General features: G+C 38.2%; 1 long non-coding RNA gene across 2 annotated transcripts; it reads right to left on the bottom strand.

The window, feature by feature from the left end:
- Positions 1 to 259: 259 nt before the first annotated feature.
- LOC148931581 (uncharacterized) lies at positions 260 to 12,553 on the bottom strand. Of its 2 annotated transcripts, XR_016135279.1 has the most exons (3): positions 12,348 to 12,553; positions 8,169 to 8,197; positions 260 to 464 (listed from the first exon to the last, which is right to left on the bottom strand). It is a non-coding gene; the product is annotated as an uncharacterized LOC148931581 (long non-coding RNA). The 2 variants fall into 2 exon arrangements; XR_016135278.1 differs by lacking the exons at positions 260 to 464; positions 8,169 to 8,197 and adding an exon at positions 8,914 to 9,151.
- Positions 12,554 to 12,795: the final 242 nt, after the last annotated feature.

Raw genomic sequence — 12,795 nt, 5'->3', positions numbered from 1 at the left:
ACATATGCCACGAAAATCCGACAAAAGAGATGAGACGACCACCAACTCCACTCAGCCACCATTTCATCACTTGCTCAACCTGCACATTTAGAAATATATGCAGGTGTAACACCCCTTACTCGGTTAGTTTTAACCAAATAAGTTGTGTCACATCTCGGTATGGTAGATAAACTAAACTTGTCTATTTAACATGTATACTTTTTTTTTTTCTTTTGCCAACACTTAATATACAACACTATTCTATAGGTAACTAAACATGTTAGCACAACCATTTACTACTATACATAACAAAATAACGATAACATGCTTCGACAATTATTTACAATCCTATTAGCAAAAGAAGGTTACATGACCTTACATCTCTAACCCAACTATATACAAGCAAAAGTTAGCCTAAGCATGCCACGTGAGAACTCCAACTGTACCAGCAAAAAGGAAGGTAGTGACTTGACACGTGCAGCTGCCTGTTGGGGATAATCGCAGCGGAAAATGCAAAACAAATAAATCCACATAAGAATCTATTTAGGTGATTATGTGGGTCGATTCAATTTCATGCTTGAACATGTAGAGACATATTATTGCGCAATTAATCACATAAGTTAATTTAAATTATGTTGTTGAATACTTACAACAATGATTCTCCAAAGAATCGAAGTGGCTTGCTACTTCTCCACGTGTAGATCTTGAAGCTTGATTGTGAATGCAAGACCAAAGATCTTCTAACCTATGACCCTTAACTCTATAGATCTAAATTCCTTGTGGGAGGAATCTCTTAGAAATTATAAGAATCTTGAAGGAGAAGACAAGAAAGCCAAGTGTGGAGGCTAGGGTTTGTGATTACCTTATGTGTCTCCTCCTTACATTCTTATTTATAGAGTTTATGATGGGCTAGGTTAGGGATCTATGGGGCTTGGATTGGGCCTCCCCAATTGGACCTTCTTTACTAATTAAATTATAACCTATAATTTAATATAAGGCCAATGGAATATTTCTTGTGCCACTATAGAAGAAATATTGACCGCCCATCCAATCCGTGATTACAAGCAATCCGGGTTAACCTCTTTAATATATTATTTCCCGTGTCTAAGACTTTTTATATCCATTAATTAATTTGTAGTCTGCTATAGACTTTAAATTAATTAATATCTTTATTTCCAAGAGTTTATCTAGTACGAGATGTATATTAAAAATATACTTTTCCTTCTCTATTTATTCTTGGATTAAATCCAAACCGGCCGGGTTTTCGAATAATAGAACTTCTCTCGAACACCTCTTGGGGATATAGTCAAACCGCGCAGGCACACGATTAAATGTAATAATAAAACTGACACCATACTAGTTATTAATTACTACTACCCAAGATATCAGGAATATTGGGTTACGAAAAACCCGCACCTATTGATAAGTCAAAGCAGCGTATGATTAAATAACGTGTGTCCTATATTATTACAAAGATTAGGAAATATTAAATCTCCAAGACATCGTCTTACAGTAGATAGCAACAAAGACGTGTCTATACTTTAGATCCATTCAATGCTATACCACACCAGTGTCACTAGTCATTCTCAAGGTAAAGACGACTTTTCGGATGGACACTGCAACCTTTCACGATAGGTAGCCAAAGCCTATCTAGGTTGTGAAAAAGTTTTACTTCTACAAGGTACCGGTTGGGCCACCTACTGTGATGACCTGTTCCACGACCCAACCTTCAATGTAGAAGACTTAGACTGATTTTACTTTCCGGTGTTTTAATTATATAATTTAATATATAATTAAATACGGTCAATACCCATTAAAGTAAAATACACAGTGTGAAGAAAACATTTATTATTCTCATTAAATGAAGAGTGTTTACAATATACAAGCAATTTATCAAATTCAAAAACTCGAAAAATGCTTTTTAGTATATATGTTCCAACAATCTCCCACTTATACTCAAAACATGCTTTCGAGTATACTACTGTCAATTTTCTTCAATTTCTCCCACTTATAGAGAAAGCAGGTCTGAGTCTTTAATGCATCTAACACCTATCCCTTCCATATGACGATCAAACGTCCCACCCGAGAGGGCTTTCGTGAAAGGATCAGCAAGGTTGTTTTCTGTTGCAATCTTGACTACTTGTATGTCACCTCTCTGTACAATCTCCCGAATGATATGGTACTTCCTCTCAATGTGTTTGCTTGCCTTATGGGATCGTGGTTCCTTTGAGTTTGCAACAGCTCCAGAGTTATCACAATATACCGTGATGCTCTTGGGCAAACTCTGAATCACACCCAACTCCTTTAGGAAGTTCTTGAGCCATACAGCCTCTTTTGCAGCTTCAGAAGCAGCTACATACTCGGCTTCCATGGTCGAGTCTGCAATGCATTTCTGCTTTGCACTCTTCATATAACGGCTCCACCTCCCAAGGTGAACACATAACCAGAAGTAGACTTCCTCGAATCACGATCAGATTGAAAATCTGAATCCATGTACCCCATCGGACATAGATCAGATGCCTTGTAAATTAGAACATACTCTTTAGTCCTCTTCAGGTACTTGAGTATATTCTTTACTGCAGTCCAATGTCCTTGGCCAGGGTTCGATTGATACCTAGCCACCATGCCTACGGCAAAGCATATATCAGGTCGTGTACACAACATAGCATATATGAGACTTCCAACTGCCGAGGCATATGGAACCTTTTTCATGTCTTCTATCTCTGTATGTGTCGTAGGACACATCTCCTTTGATAGATGAATTCCATGTCTGAAAGGGACGAAACCTTTCTTGGAATTTTCCATGCTAAAACGTTGTAGTACAGTATCGATGTAGGATTCTTGAGACAAGCACAACATTCTTTTCTTGCGATCTCTGATCACTTTGATTCCTAGAATGTGTCCCGCATCTCCCAAGTCCTTCATCTCAAACTGGGTAGACAACCAGTTTCTTACGGACGACAACATCTTATTATTGTTTCCAATTAGTAAGATGTCATCCACGTAAAGTACCAAGAACACCACATTTGCACCTTTAACTTTCTTATACACGCAACTCTCTTCTGGGCACTGATCAAAACCAAATGATTTAACAGTTTTATCGAAGCACATGTTCCATGCTCTGGATGCTTGCTTGAGTCCATAAATGGATCTTTTAAGCTTCCACACCATGTGCTCCTTGCCCTTAATTTCATAGCCCTCGGGTTGTTTCATGTAAATGGTTTCCTCAAGACTACCATGCAAGAAGGCGGTCTTGACATCCATTTGCCAAACTTCCCAGTCCATGTAGGCTGCGATGGATAGGAGAATCCGAATTGATTTAAGCATAGCGACGGGTGAGAAGGTCTCATCATAATCGATGCCTTCTCTTTGGGTATAACCCTTTGCCACTAATCTAGCTTTGAACAATTTAACTTTCCCATCCGGACCTCGTTTACGCTTGAATACCCACTTACTCCCAATGGCAATGCAGCCTTCGGGTAGGTTTTCAAGGTCGTAAACGTCCTTATCCTCCATTGATTGTAATTCGGAATCCATTGCCTCAATCCAGTTGAGACTATCCAAATCATTTATTGCTTCTTTGTAGTTCCAGGGGTCAGGTTCTAGATGTCCGGAAGCTGAGTCTGAAGACTCTCCCAGACCATTCCACCTTTCCGGTTCTTTTGAAACCCTCCCACTACGACGAGGCTCTACAATCGTAGGAGTAGAAGAAGTTGTATCACGTGATGCAATATTTTCTTGTGGAGTTTTCTCTTGTGTAATTGGAACGTCATCATCTCTCATTTCTTCAAGAGTGATTACACTTCTGGGTTTTTGATTCTTAATATACTCCTCTTCCAAGAACTTTGCATTTGTGCTTACAAATACTTTGTTGTCTTGAGGACTATAGAATTCATAGCCTTTTGTTCCTTTGGCATATCCCACAAACAAACATACCTCTGTGCGAGAGTCCAATTTACTTGGATCTTTAAGTAGCACATGCGCCGGACAACCCCATATCTAGAGATGTTCTAGGTTGGGCTTACGCCCAGTCCACAACTCATGAGGTGTTTTGGGCGCTGACTTTGTAGGTAAGTTATTGTGGGTATAACACGCTGTTTCTAGCGCAAACCCCCAAAGGAATTTTGGCAACTGAGCATAACACATCATTATTCGAACCATTTCAAGAAATGTTCGATTTCTCCTTTCCGCAACTCCATTTTGTTGAGGAGTGTCAGGTGCAGTCAGTTGGGATTCAATCCCAGCTTCCGCTAAGTAGCCCAAAAATTCATCACTAAGATACTCGCCTCCTCGATCAGATCGTAAGGCTTTCATAGTCTTACTATGACGCGTTTCTGCAAATGCCTTGAATAGTTTGAATTTTTCAAAAGATTCTGATTTGCGTTGCATCAAATAGACTTGGGCTAGTCTTGAATAATCATCAATAAAGGTGATGAAATATACATAGCCTCCCCTAGTTTGAATTTGGAATGGACCACACACATCCGAGTGAATGAGATCTAGTACTTTCTTGGCTCTATTTCCTTTGATCTTAAAGGATCTTTTGGTCATCTTGCCTTCCAAGCAGGATTCGCAAGTTGGAAAGGGGTCTAAGCTTAGTCCCTCAATTGAGCCAAGGCTCGCCAACGTTTGGATCCTTCTCGGATTCGCATGCCCAAGCCTTAGATGCCATAAGTACATATCATTCATATCATGTGGTGAAGTCTTTCTCTTGCGAGAAACAAATATGTTATTCGACTCAACAACTTGATGCGTAGAGCGTATAGTATACAAGTTATTATCCATGATACCTTGACAGATAAAATAATCATCTCTCCTTATAATGTAAGCATCATTGAAAGAAATAGAATATCCGTCAAAAACCAGTTTAGAAACAGAAATCAAGTTCCTTCTAAACGAAGGTATCAATAAAACATTGTTTAATACCAAAACTCTACTACTAGAAAAGCGAATATAAACAGCTCCCACTGCAATCGCTCCCACTCTAGTAGCATCCCCCAGATGGACAATGATCTCCCCTTCACTTAGTTTCCTTGAATCCTGCAACAAAGCGGGATCGAAACATACATGATCAGTTGCTCCCGTATCTACTACCCATTGATGGGTAGAAACAGTTGCTAAGTAAGTTTCAAGAACATGAGCTTGGTGTTTACCTTGACCATTTGGACCTTTACCCTTCTTGGGGCAACCAGGCTTCCAATGTCCCTTTTCACCACACTTGAAACACTTTCCAGTTTTTCTTGCTTTAACCTTCTTCTTGCCCTTCCTTGCCTTCAATCCCTTGGCAGCCTGCTCCGCCTTGCCATCCTTCCTAGGTCTAGTGACTTTGGAACTGGAGGCGCGGTCAACCAACATAGCTTGCTTGGCTTGGGCATAAATGCCTTCAGCGTTTTGAAGCTCAGTTAGAAGCTCAGCCAAGTTAAGGTCTTGCTTAGTCATCTCATAGTTGACTTTAAACTGTTGAAAGCTTGCCGGAAGACTTTGGAGTATTATGTCCACCTGAGAATCTGGATCAATCGATCCTCCCAAGACCTCAATTTGATTGAGATGGCGCATCATTTCAAGGACATGGTCCCTGACTGGCGTGCCCTCCTTCATCGTCTTATTCATGAGACTACTAATCGCTAGAGATCTAGCAGATCGACTCTGAGTCCCAAAAAGAGATCTAAGGTTCTCCATGATCTCGTAAGCGGATTCGTAGGAATGATGCTGATGTTGAAGCACATTTGACATAGAAGCCAAAATATAGCACTTCGCCATCTCATTGGCCTTAATCCACTTATTGTACACGGCCTTATCTTCCACAGAAGAATTATCAGCAGGTTTTGCGGGGCAATCGGTTTCAAGCACAAACTTATAATCATCAGCGATAAGGACAATGTCCAAATTACCTTTCAAGATCACAGATAATGGATTGAGCGACATAATTGATATTGACTGAGAAAAATAAAAGGTATCCATCACACAACCATACATGATAAAGGAATGTAAAAACCATAAAACATTCGAAAATCACATATGCTATTAAAACGCTAAATAAACAAGCACCAAAAGGATGTCATGGATTATTTAGATTTTTAAAAAAATTCTTGGTCACAATACCGACAGATAGTCCAGAGACCATAAGAATGGCATGGCTGCCTAATATTGCCTAAGCTAGTACCATAATTCTAGTCCTCAAGAATCTTATCTTGCTTTGAATACTCCTCTAAAGAAAGGTCGCACGCCACTCAACAAGATTCTAAGACCATGGTTAACATCTTTTAAATAATGCTCATTTCGTGATAATATCGCTCCCACTGGAATCAATATTCCTTCAGAAACATGCCTTTCATTTAAAAGAACCATTTTAGTTCAAATCTTACGAAAGCTGTAAATATTACTAATAACATAACTCCTCTAAAGAAAGGTCGAAATGTTATATAATTACCTTCACATTTGAATACCATTTATGGAGACCATATACAACATGACTGTTCGTAATTATCGCTTAGTCATTTTTTTGTTAAAATGGTTTTCATTTGATTATCATGCAAGCAAATAATTATTTAACTCACATAAGATGTAAATCACATAGGCAAATAAATTTGCACACTTTGTCACATCACACATAACCAAATAAATCATTTGATTTTAAACCACTAAGTGTCTAAAACCAAATAATTAAAATAAATCACAATTTATCCTTTCCATGAACCATGGTACTCCGGATAAAAAGGATTAAATAAAATGTATATACCCCATTTGAATAAAACAAATATCTAGGGTATAAAAATTAGGTCAAGACCACACATTGGGCCTTGCCTATTAATCGGGCCATCTAAAACCCTAATTAGGGTTTTGCCCTAAAATAAAAACATCCAGCCGCCGCCGCCTTCTAGGGATCCGCGCCGCCGTCATCTTCATCGTCGGGACTGCCCTGCCGCCGCCAAGCTCCGGGAACCGCAGCCGCCGCTGCTGCCGCCAGCCGTCAGCCACCACGCCGCCGCCTAGATCTGCGCGCGGCTGAAAACCCTAGGGGTTCCAGCCGCCGCCGAAGCTGCCTGCACAGCCGCCGCCCGCCTAGCTGCTGCCCGCCGACGCCCGCTCCTGCCCGGCTACCGCCGACGCCGTGCACCGGCGACCGCCACCGCCAGCCGCCCTGCCGCCTCGATCTGTGCGCGGCTGAGCCTGCTAGGGTTTCAGCCGCCGCCAAGGCTGCCAGCCGCTGTTCTGCCACTTTCCCAGCCGCCAGCCGCCGCCGCCGCCTAGATCTGCGTGCGGCCGAGCCCGCTAGGGTTTCGGCCGCCGCCTAGGCCTTCTCCTCGTCGGCTTCGTCTTCGTCTTGTTTTTCTCCATCGTATTACATTTCTTTGTATTCTAACTATTACATTTGTTTACAAAAGAAATATACAAGGGAAAAACAAAACCTAATCTACCACGGTCAACCCCCGTGGGTTTACAATAAAACGAAGAATAACAAGATTCAACAATCACGCAATATTGCAAGCATGAAAACAATCATCCATCACATTTTTCAAACATGTAGATCTACACACGTAGAATACAATAAACATAGATCAAGAATAAACTATCATAGATCTACAATATTCTTAAGAATATTCTTATAGATCTAGAATATTCCATTTAACAACTATATAAAATAGATCTAGGAAATAACGTGTGATTAAGTCAAAGCAGCGTATGATTAAAGAACGTGTGTCCTATATTATTACAAATATTAGGAAATATTAAATCTCCAAGACATCGTCTTACAGTAGATAGCAACAAAGACGTGTCTATACCTTAGATCCATTCAATGCTATACCACACCAGTGTCACTAGTCATTCTCAAGGTAAAGACGACTTTTCGGATGGACACTGCAACCTTTCACGATAGGTAGCCAAAGCCTATCTAGGTTGTGAAAAAGTTTTACTTCTACAAGGTACCGGTTGGGCCACCTACTGTGATGACCTGTTCCACGACCCAACCTTCAATGTAGAAGACTTAGACTGATTTTACTTTCCGGCGTTTTAATTATATAATTTAATATATAATTAAATACGGTCAATACCCATTAAAGTAAAATACATAGTGTGAAGAAAACATTTATTATTCTCATTAAATGAAGAGTGTTTACAATATACAAGCAATTTATCAAATTCAAAAACTCGAAAAATGCTTTTTAGTATATATGTTCCAACACTGCCCACAAGCGAGATCACTCGCTTCTATACTCTGCAAGAGGGAGAAGAAAGGGGGGGTGAGCTTCGACAAGCTCGTAGTGTAATCGCATTCCAGAATAAAACCTCTAAAACTTCAATTTATATTGTTATCTCAATGTAAAAATTTTATTACCTGTAATGTCGTACTACACATAATCGATTTATACCGGCATCAATATACAAGTTCAAAATAAATATCATCAAATATAAACATTCATAACAGTTTGAATCATTTAAAAGAATCACACACAGCGCTTGCGATTAAACCACACCTCTACAACAGGCACTTCTTTAATCAACATAATTATACGGTAAGAAACATAATTATTTAAAGAATTTAAAGCACCAAATATTAGTTCTAAAACGGATATCACATTCAGCCCCCAAGTTTTGCTTTGTGATGGACACGGGTACACGGACAGTATAAGTAGCCTAATGAGGGCGTCTATCTTGTAGGTCCGTAGCGGACACTGTAATCTCCCATATGGCCTATCGTAAGGCAACTGTCATATATTACCCATATAGGGTACATGTCAACTATCAACATATCATATAGACCATCGCTTCGGTTATCCAGAAGACGAATGATCAAACATGTGTGCAGTACTGGTGTCCTATGACATGCCAACTATACCCTGTGATTCACTCAAGCAATGGGGCTTAACACAACTATTTCATAACAACTTTCACATTATTCAACACATATAACTATATAAATCACCTTGCATCTCATAAGAAATATCAAACCACAATTTTAGTATCTCATCTTTCAATATCACTGTTTCTGTCACTTTACCTTGAAGTATACAATCCACACAAACAAGTAGTAATATTTATCAAAGTTAAAGAAATTAAATTCTAGAACACGCGTACACTATCTGTACACGTCAACAAAAACTCTATTACTTGTTTAGTCAACCATGGATGTGCCCATTTCCCCTCTCGCTTGTGCTTGCACTCGGTTCACCTAATTTTCAAACAATCACATACACAGTTTATAAATAAACACAAATAAAGCCAAATCATCACATCTATCTATTTCACTTTCCATACTCTTCCCTTTATCACAAAATAAGCCAAATATAATATGTATGCAAGTTAAAAGATTTCTAACTTCATTTATAGCAAAAAGAAGCAAAGTAATTCAATAATACTATTCAATAGTTTCGGAAAATGAAAGCTATACCCAGCTGCCCCAAAAATATAAGCCTCATCATTCCATTTTTCCTCCATAAAACAAACTTAATTAATTTTAAAAATATGGGACAGCAACTTTAACTTAAAATTAAACTCAAAATTTTGACATCTTGAAGCTAAAACTTCAATTCTAAACCTTTTGATAACAACCAATATCTAAACCCCTTTCACCCAATCTTTTTTTGATAATTTCTAGCTTACTTAAGTATCAATAGCCCACATCAAATGTAACAGCCCGCTTTCCTAGGGTACAATAAATGCGGCGACTGCTACCAAAACGGACTCAAAGAGATGAACGAAGGCTAGGGTTTCAATTAAAGAGTGTTGACCAAAAGATTAGAAAGAACTATCAGAGTGTTTAAAGCAATAACTTAACCTCGAAACTCGAATAAGAAAAGGAAGGTGTAATAAATGACGTTCAACAATGTCAAGAGTATGACATAGTTTTCCAAGATAAAAACCACAAGATAGTCTAAAGCCTCTAACTCGAAAGGAGAGTGCAACATATTCGAAATAAACATAAGTGTATCAAAACTCAGCGGAAAACGACCAAGAGAAAGAATAGCTATGTATGAAGACACAACTACGCTTGATGTTTCAAATATCCATCTTAATTAATTATCATGCTCAACACCCGCCACCGCTCTTCATCGTTCAACCTGCACATAAGGAAAACACATGCAGGGCTGAGTATTTTGAAATACTCAGTGAACTCGTTGCCAAAACATTTTATAAGTTATGCCACTCTTACCAAGTGAACTCGAGTTTTAAGCAGTTTAAAGAGAATTTCACGAGTATCACAAAAATATTTAAGATAGATTGGTCAATCAAACAACTCCCCATTTTCTCATCAATTCATAAATCACAATCTTTCCATAGTGCGACGAAAGTGTGGCCACACTTTTCGCCCACGAGACCGGCCGACTAGCAAGGACGGCTCCCAATCCCCTCGTGTACACAGCCTGGTAGGGTTTGCGGCCCGTACTCAGACCCGAATTCGTATAACATATCCACAGCCCTAGCCCAATGGAGCGAACTCACAAACTAGGCATCAGGTGCACAATATCACAACAAAACAAACATAGGCATGGCATAACAGTTAAACCACCCTTATAACACCAATAAATATTTTTGCAAGAAGTAAAAGAGTGTAAGAATAAAGCCCACCTCGACTGCTTAGGTTTCAAGTATGTTCTTTCCTTTGTTATCCGGCTTCGCAACTGAGGTTTCACCTTTTTAATCACATAGGCACACATATCACAAATTAGGTTCAACACTACTCTTACTGATGCATGTCTCGATGTTTTTCCCTCTTCCCAACGATTTATCTTATCATTACTAATCAATAAAAATCATGTCTATCGTACCATAATATTTAGCCATCAAACACACTCTACACAAACACACACATGACACACACACACTCACACACGACACACACACACACACATGAAACATATTCCCACATCCCTTTATATCCCCCTTTCACTCAACCAAGAAGTATGAGGGTTCAAGAAGACCGATTAATCGGTTAGAGAGAAGAGGAATCAAGTAGAAACAAGAAAATGGATATAAAAATACCTTATGAGAAAAATGAATGGTAGAAATTAAGTATTAGGCTTGGTTCTTCAAGATTCTTGGATCAAACTTCAATTCTTCTTCAAAAGATGACAAAATAATGGAGAATGGAAGAAGAAAAATTTGGAGAGAGTGAAGAAGAGAGGGAGGCGAAAATTATGGGGCTAGGGTTAGGGGTTCCTCTTATTTATAGTGCTCAATAAGATCTTTAGGTAAATAGAATAGAATATTTGGTAAGATTTTATTCTACAAAATGAATAAAATAATATTGTGAAGTAGGGAAGAAGAAATACCAAAAATAAGTTCTAAGGCATAAACATGGAATTTTCGAAAATTAGTCCTTCTAATTAGCCATGGTTTTGTTTTGGTATATTTTACAGAGTAGAATAAAATATCACGGAGCAAAAATGAAATAAAAATTCTCCCCCCATTGGCCTAGAAATAGGCGTATGATTTGGTGCCTAAATAAGGCATGGATTTTTTGAATGTTGACTAAAATAAGGTATGGCAAGGATCTCTTGAAGTATGGAAAGATTTGGTAGAATATTTAAATTCTAGGTATGGAAAGAAATCAAACAAGGGATTAACTAAAAATAAAATAATTCTTTCCTTCCTATAACAAGTGATTTTCGAAAATCACTAGAAAAACAAAGGGCTCGATTTTTCTCCCAAAAAGAATAAGGAATAATTGAGTTTTGGATTTAATTTGGATAAAAATCCCAAGAATTAAATTAAATCCGGAAAAATAGAATTCCTCCTCCAAAAGGCTAGGGGTCGAAAATTACAAAACAAAAATTTAGGTGACAAGTATTTATGGGAATTTCCTCTAATATTCTCACTCAACCTTAAACAAATAATTCACCTTATAAATTAATTAATCACATAAATCTCATAATTCAATAAATCACATGCCACATCATAAAATCAATAAGTTTGACTTTTCAAACTTTCAACGCAAACCCTAGACTCAACTCGGCCATAGCATCACATGCAATAAATGCATTCACGACTCCACGTCATCACTAATAATTAAAAGGGCTCTAAAATTAGGGTTCTAAATTCCGAGATGTTACATCAAACATCACAACAAGATCAGCCCCAACATTATATAATATCAAATCATCAAGAAGGTGGCTTTAAAACCCATGGAAAAAGAATATGGTCACAAATCATCCTCAAACTTAGCTTTTTCTATCACTTTCATGCTTAAATATCTTAACATACTTCCAATTGCATAATTCCATAGTCAATTTACACAAAAAGCATCAAAGCACCAAAACCCCCAAACTCAAGAACCCTAATTTCGACTCCCACAACAAGAATCAAATCAAATTAACATCACTACTATGCTTAGAAACAAGATTAAGGACTTTATGGAGGAGTCTAACCTCTAATTTCAACTAATTTGCAAAGCTAAGTGGAGGTGGATTTTCAACTTGAGCTCCAAAATTAAGAAAAACTAGGGGGAATTGAAAGCTTGGATTGGCAGTGGGTACTACATGCTTCCCGGTGGAGTGATTGGAGATATCACGATGGCTGTTCGGATGGAGTAGAGAAGATGTCGAAATTTTAGCAGAGAGGGGAGAAGTTTACGTAGAGAGAGATAAGTATGAAATCTGATTTTCAAAACCCATCTCAAAATCTTTTCTATTTTCCTTTTTCTTTTTCTCTTTTCTTCTCCTTTTTTTTCCCTAATTACCCCCATAAGACACGTTTCCTACTCATTAATATCCCTCTATTCATTTTCTTTCTTCTTTTCTTATTTTCTAATTTCCATCCTTATCTCATTCTTTTTCTTAATTCTAATTTATCCTATTTCTATTTCCTATCTTTCTA

This window comes from Salvia hispanica, chromosome 2, assembly GCF_029641045.1.
Source record: "Salvia hispanica isolate PSC_SH4W2 chromosome 2, Shi_PSC_v1, whole genome shotgun sequence".
Lineage (NCBI taxonomy): Eukaryota > Viridiplantae > Streptophyta > Magnoliopsida > Lamiales > Lamiaceae > Salvia > Salvia hispanica.
This window is presented reverse-complemented; position numbering and strand designations above follow the sequence as displayed.